Genomic DNA, 9,516 nt, shown 5'->3' on the forward strand with positions numbered 1-9,516 from the left:
ATACTTATTTCACTTCATTTTCTTCACTGCTCATTTCATTTTGCCACCACCACAGTCACAATGCCAAAGTGCAACCAAAGAACCCAGCAAAGGAACCCACCATAGTCACAATGCCACTGTTTCTCTCAAAATTTTTCCTTCAGCCCTATTTCTCCCAAAATCCTCAACGAACCCAACAAGGGAAATCCACCTCTAACCTCACCCAACGCCGATCTCCACCGTCCCAAAAATTTTATTTTTTTCAAGCTGAACTTGATTGAATTCAAGTGGGTCAGATCTTGATTGAATTAAACTTAGATTTCTAAGTTTAATTTTTGTGGGTTTTGTTAGATTTTGTTTGGTGCTAAATCTTCATCCTTCACCCTAGTCATGTCAACCAATCTGACAACGTCATCCAACCCAAACTTAGCCACTACTCAGACCAATGATGACATGGAGAAGAAAGGTGCGAAAGGGAGCCACCTACAAGCGTCGTGGGTTTATGTTTTTGGCATTTGGGTTTTGAGGTCCGGTGATGTTGTGATGCTCGTGGTGGTGGTGAGTTATGGGTCTGTAGAGGTGGCGTGACCCAGCGGCGTGAATGGATCTAATTTATGTTTTTGGCATTTGTTTCTTGATTTTTTTTAATGGGTCTGAGACATCCTTACTCGGTCATGGAGTGCAGCGAAGACCAAAAATATTTTGTGATGAAGAACCAAAAAAAAAAAAGGAGAGTGATCGGTGGGAGAGAGAAGGAAAGTGACTTGACAAGACAATAGGTCCCATGCATGTGTGTTTAATTACGAAAATGCCATGAAAACTGAGTTTTGATAACTTGAAAACACCTAAAATGTGTTTTCAATTTCCATAACTCATCACTCAAAAATCAGAAAATTCAGTGATGGAAACAAAAACTGAAAACACATCCAAACACACTACTCAGTCGTGGGACCCACCAATTTTCAGTTATGGGTGATGGAAACAAAGTTATGGGTGGTGGAAACTGAAAGCCCAAACAGCCCCTAAGACCCTGTAAAATAGAATTTATGATGTTCTTTGTCTTATAGTATGTATAAAAATGATATAAAAAATAATAATAATAAAATAAGGCCTTTCACTTAGGGGGAAAAAACTTCCATTGACTGATAGAATGTTTCATCTATCTAGCTTAAGATATAAAAATTTTAATTAAATCCCAAAAATTTAATAAATGAAAATTATTTTAAAAATATTATGCTCTTATCGAATATTTAACACTTTAATAACCAAGGAGGTTGGCCAAGTTGGTTGAGCTCTTGGTCTCAAAGTGCTTGTACTTGGCTCGACTAGGTGTGCTCCCTAGTTCGAGTCCTGCTACCTGCACTTTGAAAATAATTTCCTTGGCCAATGCTTTACCCTTTCGTGGGCTCACCCGACACGAACAGTGATTAGTCTCTGGTTGAAAGCCTTGAGGAAACACTGTGGGAAACCAAAAAAAAAAAAAAAAACACTTTAATGCATTTCATTGTGTTTGCGGTAGTTTAAGAGTGTAGAAATTTTAATCTTCCAAAATTTTATTCTTCCTTTCTCTATCCATCAAAATCAAAATTAAAATTAATATTTTTGAGGCAAATTTATTACTGAAATATTTTTTTAGGAAAAATTCATTATTAAATACATTGTTCAATAACTAAATTCTAACATTGCTAAAAGAGGCCATGATAATCTAAATATTATATTTAATTTGATATTGATTGTTTCGATATTTTAGAATTGAAAGCCAATTGATGAATTAAATTATATAAAAATTTTGGACACTTTTTTATAATTCATGTGTCTCTTATAAAATATTAAGTAACAATATATTTTACATTCGCATATCACACCAGACTAAGCCTTATTTTTGCGAACCTGAATTGAAGTATTCAATAGAAACAATACCGTTTAAAATTTTCAAATTTTTATTTTTTTTATATTCAAAATACTCACACATATGAAAAATCTTTATATAAATGTAGCCATATTTTGCATGAAAGACATTTAACATGCTAAGAATATGCTTAATATTTCATTATTTTGGCATGATCATAGTGATATTAGGTAAAAAAAAAAAAAAAAAATTCAATAGAGACTAAAATTGTTACATAAACAAATATCAAATTGATGACTCTTTGCAAAAAAGTGTTCAATGAGTACTACCATTAGGATATTGGAAGAAACTAATAACTTTTCATAAAAATTGCTCATTTTAAATTGTTGAATTAGGTCACAAATTTTTTTGAGCGGTTTGAAATCCATAATTTAGTTTTGTTGCATTTCAAAATCATGAAACTCTATAATCACAAGCTCTTCCTTCATTAATTCCCAACTCACTCAATTACTTCCACTTCTCTCTAACTCCATCATTTATTGTTAAGCACTGTGATGATAGAACCAACTTCGAGCTCTACAAATTAATTCATGGCGACAATAATAAGTCATTTGATCAATTTCAAGAATTTGAATTCCCACCAACAAGTTGTCATTTCACCCGTTATTCGTTCATCGGTTCTATAAATGGATTGTTTTACCTTAATGAATTAGAGTCCCTTTTTTCCTTAATTGGAATCCCTCTATTAGAAAATGTATCACCATTCCCAAGAATTCCATTATGATCAGCACATCCAAAGTATTCGGGTTTAAACCGCAGACCACCTCATATTTAGGTTTACTCTCTAAGTCAAGGTTTTTGATGAATAACTAGTGTTGACACTCCATTTTCGTTGTGATTTGTTTTAACATTTGATTGCAAGAGGCAGTTTCTCTAAATGGAGTTATCCACTTTGCGGCAAAAGATAAGGGCAATACTGATCATTTGGTAGTTTTGTCATATGTTTTCATGTGATATGCTTGCCACCAAATGGTAAATTCAGAGCAAGAGTTGTGATAAAATCTAAAACAAAAAAAAGATATTTAAATTGTAGAGAGAGTTTTGGATGGAATGGTTAGCTTCTTTATTGCTTAACCAAGAAAATGAAAAATTGTACCAAACCAATACATAACTCTGCTATACATATACAAATGAGCGGAGAAAGGAAAAGGACAAAAGAGCGGGAAATTCTATTTCAATATTGTCCCTTAATCTGTTATGGCATGTGCGCATCAGCGCATGAGTGTGACCTGCACGTGCTTCACTTACTCTACCAAAATTCAACGTTTAACCCACATTCTCTTTTTATTTCTTAACAAGTTGAGTTTTATATGTCAGTATTTAGGACATTGCTTTCTCTAATCTATATATATATCAAACCAAAACCTTTGATTTTTTGTTGACCTTTTCAAAGCCTACCACATCATCATCGTTTTATTTATTAATTTTCTATTTATAATAAATAAATAGAAAAATTAATACACCAAAAAACAGACAATTTATATAAAAGAAAAAAGACCGAGCAAGCATAGACTCACTGTTGAGGGATGGGGTTTACACTAAAAAAAATTAGAATCACTATACTCCCATCTCCCTCCCATTCACTCTTATCTTGTCCAAGCCACTCTTATCCCATTCACTATTTGTAGTGTAGTCTTATATATTTTGTTTTGTTTCAATAATTTTTAGGTCTGAATCTTCTGATTTGCTAATTTTTATGACCTTTTGAAAGTTTTAATTGGTGTATATTGTAGGAAAAGTAGAGTTACATTTGAAGATGATGCATAACTTGATTGGATTTCTTCTTATGTTGCTTGTATAATCAAATATAGTATTTTGGATATACTTTGAGCAATTACATGCATTGGTTTACAATTAAGAATCTTTTTTTGTTCGAAGCAATGCTTGAAATTAAATGCGATTGATTGGGTTTCATTGATTTTTGTAGATAAGTTATGTTTTGGGTTTCATATATATTTCTCTATTATGTAGTCATATATTTCTCTATACTCTGAATCTTTTGATTTGCTAATTTTTATGGCATTTTGATAAAGTGCTAACATTTGAATTTTTTTGGTTCATTTTTTACAATATTTGAATATGTTAGCTAGATTTCAATAGCTATAGTCATGAATTATTCTCTTGAGGGTACCTTATCTCTCTCTTATATTTATTTGTAGTGTAGTCTTACATATTTTATTTTGTTTCAATAATTTTTAGGCTCTAAATTTTTTAATTTGCTAATTTTTATGGCCTTTTGAAATTTTTAACTTCTAAATTATTGGGTTTATTTTTGCAATATCTTAAACTAGTACCTTATCTCCTATATTTCTCTGCTGTGTAGTTATGTATTTTTTTTTTTCAATAATTTCTTTGCTCGAAATCATCTTTTCTTTATTATTATTTTGGATTTTTGGAAGTTTTAACATTTGGTTCTTTGATTTTTCCACTTTTTTTTTTCAAAATCTAAAAAATTTTGACAGGTTTCAATAGCTATAGCCAGAAATAATTCTTTTGAGGTAACACGTATTTCAATATATTTCTACGTAGAGTAGCCACATACTTTTTTTTTTCAATAATTTCTAAGCTTTGTATATTAAATTTCTTTTATATTTTTAGCTTTTTGGAAGTTTTAACATTTGAATTTTTGAGTTCATTTTTTGCAATAACTATACCTGTCAACTATAGCCATGGATTAGTCTTCTAAGAGTAACTCCATCTTTTTCTTATATTTTTCTGTTGTGTAGTCATATATTTTTCATTTTTAAAAAAAATAATTTCAGCTCTGAATTTTATACATTATACATTTATGTAAAATTTTCCTATGTATTGTATGAGATTAAGAAATATAAATTAAACTTAGTCGAACCTAATAGGTTTTATGTTTCCTCATGTCATGTGTTAGTAATTGAGCCGAATTTGACTTGATCCCATGGGCCAAATCATAGACCCTTATTTATTAAACTTATTAATTAATATATCTTTTGTTTCATAATAAATTATATATTTATGCAAAGTTTTTCCATGCATTGCACGGATTAGTGACTAGTATATAATAAGCATATGAACACCACGTTTCATTTGGGTGATGAAAGAATGTAGTGTTGTTAATTCATGGACTAAAATATTTACTATTAATTTAGATTTATAAGGGTTTCTGGAAGAATTGTCATATGTTATTGGAGGCAAAAAGACAACTTTTTTGTAAGCTCTCTTCATATGACCACCCAACAAGTTATATATTGTTGTGTGGCTATAAGTAAAATATTAAGTTTCAAACATGAATATATAGGATGTTAGTTTTTCTTGAATGGCTATAAAGAGGGGTTATAATTGTTAAATATGATTTTGTTGCCGTGAATCATGATGGGATTAGAGATTGCAAGCAAGAAATTAATGTTAAATATTAATGAAAGACTAATGTTATTATCTTTTTCTATATGTTGAAATTTTAACATCTAATCCACATTCGAGAATTTGTTTTACACTTCCCACTTCATTAGGCTTGCTAAGATTTTCTGCTATGATCGGCCATTGCCTTCTAATACTGCGTTTTGTACATGAGATATTGTTTTGCATCAGCTTAAATTCAACAAATTAAGTATCTTCTCAAAAAAAAAAAAAAAAATCAACAAAGTATAGGATAAAGCCAAACATTTAAAAAAATTTGTAACCGTAGGTACATAGAGTAATGACTTTTTATTTATTAAATGTATTACGTTGTATTGATCACTTTGGGAACTGCATTAATCAAGTCAGCCTAGTGACAACCCTAGGGTTTTTCTTTAACCCTCGTTTGGAAGTAGGGAATGAAAAATAATGAAAAAAATAATAATTTTAGAATATTGTTCCCTTCCCTTATTTGGGAGTTTAAGTGAGAGGTAATGGAATGGGTAGGAACAAACACTCATTCCTCTCTATTCTCTTAAAACCTAAAATTTTAATTTCCCCCAAAATTGTGAGGAATTGGAGGGAATAGAATTAGATTTAATGAATTTTTTACTAAAACTCCTAAAATACCCCTATATATTCAACCTTTTATTTTAAAATAAGGGTCTAATAGTAATCTTTTTATAAAATTATCCCATTCTATTCCCTCTATGTTACTCCCAAATAAGATAATTTACATTTTATTCATTTTCATTTTCTTATTTTAAAACATCCAATCATGGTTATTTAATTTCATTCTTTTCCATCCCATTCCCTTATTTAAATATATTTCATTCCTTTCAATTCCCTTATGATCATTCTATTCCCTTATGAACTTCCAAACGAAACCTTAAAAACGTGAAAAATAATGGGCAAACACCACTTCTAGTCATTGAAGTTTGCCTCATTTTCCTATTTTATTCTAGAGTTTTTTTGAAGTAGTAATCAAATCCTCAAAAAATTTGGAATGATCTAATTTGTTCTGCATGTTAATCTGGACATTGACACATGTCATGTGATTGGGCGTTATAATAATAAAGAAAAGTTTTAAAAATTGTATAGCTGTAGTCTACCTCGAATACAAGTGCCACGTGGGTACCATGATGGCTTATAATTGCTCCATGCTATTGACATGGCAAAAAAATATATAATATTTTCCTATTTTTTTAACTTGAATTTGTTGAATAGTTCTCTATTTATGTTGGGAAAATACTAGGACATAAAAAAGAAGAAAATGGGTGTAGTGGGGGAAAACTTTAAGGACCAAATTGGACTATTTCACAAAATTAACTAATTATGAAACTCTAAGGACCAAACTTTAAAAATGAGATAAACTTTAAGAACCAACAATGGATTTTGCCCAAAAATAATGCTTTATTTGGCTAAATTTATGACATAGACTCTAATCTTCAGTATTCTTTATTTACTTTGGTTGGACCTTCTTCTACCTCTACAATAGATTTTTCTTCTTTTGTTTTGGCTTTTCCAATGGAAAATTGATTATGGCTTTGCAGAGAGGATTTTAGAATAAAATTATGAATATAGAATAGGCTTGTACTTACTACTTAAGCCTCATCTTTCTTTTCTTTTTTTTAAATATCTATAAAACTTTTATTTTACTGATCAAAAAAAAGAAAGGAGAAGACTATTTGATTGTTACATGGTCTGGTTTGCTGTAAGGAGAAAATCATATCCATGGTTATGGTCTATAGAAGGACGATGATACAGGTGTAAGTAATCACAGGTTAATAAAAGAAGCAATCCCACCTCAAAATGAAGAACCAAAGCTGTTAGACTCCTTCATTCAGTTCCTAGAGGGATTGGAATTCTATGCGACTATGCCAAAAAGGAAAGCAATTTAAACAATTTTTTATATATTAAAAAAAGAGCTGGAAACTAATATAACCAAATAGGAAAAAGGAAACACAAATGCTCTGAGACTCATAGGACCAATTAAAATGAGTTTGTGATATTTATATATATTAATAATGATGCACAAAAATTGTCAGTGAGTTATTGGCTCCAAATTGCAATAATGGACACCTGCAGAACAAGAACACAAGGATCAAACATAAGGCACTAGTGTGGTATCGGCCAAAGACCCTCCAAAGATCAAGTTAATGAATGAAAAACCTCTAAGAACTCTATAGTAAGAGTGCTAGGGATTTTCTATGTACCTAAGAAGGGAGGAGGTCTGGTGCTTATATAGTGGTGAGTAATGAGCTGAGATCCCTTAAGGGCAGGGATCCTTCCTTGTAGGAAAGATTTGGTATTAGGGTTTTTGAGATTTTAGGGTTTCTTTCCATATGAGGGAGATATGGGTGTGTAGTAGGGTTTTTGTACATAATACGCAAGATGTTTCCATATACAAGCATTCGTGAGGATCAAGCAAGTCCACGTAGGACCTGTCGGCTTTCTTCTCCATCGTTCTACAGTTATCCATTGCTCAAGGGTCTCCCGTCGGTTTGTGGAGGAGACACGCTTGTCGGTTTGTGGGGAAGACGTGCCCGTCGGTTTCTATGGGTGAACAGTTGTTTAAAGGATCCATCAGTTTTTATGGAGCTGATGGCCCTATGGGTGTCATCAGCTTCCACAAACATTTGTTTATAAGCTTTAATTTCTTCACCAAAAATACCCCTATCAGCTAAAATTATGACTATTTCTAATGATAGCTTCGTTTTTTTTTTTTTTTTTTTAAAGAGAGTTTCAACTTATGGCGTCCGTTCTTAATGAACCTCAAATTTCTTATTCAACTATCAAAGGCTTTACCAAATGAGCTAACTAGAACCAACTATTTCTAATGATCAAATATAATGGAACATAATTCCAAATATGAGGGTTGTTTTTCAAACTAATTCCTCCATTTAAACAAGAGATCATCTACCTTCCCTGATAAGTAGTAACACCCATCAAACCCCCAAAAGGCTCTAAAGACTACACTAATAAACATATGCAACTTCACAATAGCAAATGGTCCATCATCTCATCATTATATCAATGCATACAACGACACCACTCAACTAAAGAGAACCCTTGCTTAATAAGATTTTCACAAGTTAGAATATTTTATCATACTACTGTCCAAACGAAGAATGGAACCCTCCTTGGGGCCTTGATGCACTAAATACTCTTCTAAGGGAAAGAGTTAGCCTATTTTTACCCCAAATAACCTCATACTAAGAAGTAAGAACGAACATCAAAATGACCACTCCCATTCAATCTTCATCTCATCCTATCAATTGCTAACCTCTTGAGGATATTTCAGCAAAGAAGATCTAAAAAAAAAAAAAAATCATTGACTCCAATTCCTAAACATGAAAACATTTTTTAAAATCCCACATTCCAACTCCAACGCACCCCATCTAATTGACCATCCATGATTGAATGAACTGAAACATCCTTGTTCACTAAACATGCACATAAACTAAGATGCAACTCTTCTAAAGAATGATTTCCACACCAAAATATCATGTGAAAACCTTACTTGGGTGACATACCCACCTTGAAACACTCAAAATGAACAAATTTATCCCAATCTACCTTAATACTCCTCCATACTTTACACCCATGTGTCTTTCTAACTGATTTTGAAGGCCAACCTCCCCATTCTTGAAGTTTATAATTTTTTGGACTTGAGCCCTAATGTTTGAAATCAATTTTAATGTCAACATTTTGTCCATTCTTATTAGTTACATGGCCCTTGAATTCTAGATTTCCAATCTCATCTCATATTCGTGAAGATGTGTTCCTTTTAGAGCATTTGCTACTCGGTGCTTGTATAATAGAAAAGTACCACATTTTAGTCAATCAAGTCCAAAATTCACACATATTAGGTCATGCGAAATTGTGTAAAAATACATTATTACCACAAAAATAATGTAAATTTACACTGACACTATTTATTTTACTTTTATTCTTTCTTTATGTATCTTGATAATAAAAGAAGAGAGTAGAAAAAAAATTGATAATTTGATGTGATGTATTTTAAAAAATGAGTATATAAAATAGAAAAAAATAGTTTTTTATGCTAAAATAGACAAAATAATTCTGTACAAGTTAATGTCAATGCTTTGCCTCAAGTTTTGAGTGAAGGCCTTTTAAATTTCAACTAATTTGATAAGATTTTCATTTTTATTAAAATTGAAAAAAATCAAAGAAAAATAAAATAACGATATTTTTATAAGCTGTTTTTCAATTTTAAGAGGCCTTCCATCATTTTA

This window comes from Quercus lobata, chromosome 4 (assembly GCF_001633185.2).
Source record: "Quercus lobata isolate SW786 chromosome 4, ValleyOak3.0 Primary Assembly, whole genome shotgun sequence".
NCBI classification, from domain to species: domain Eukaryota; kingdom Viridiplantae; phylum Streptophyta; class Magnoliopsida; order Fagales; family Fagaceae; genus Quercus; species Quercus lobata.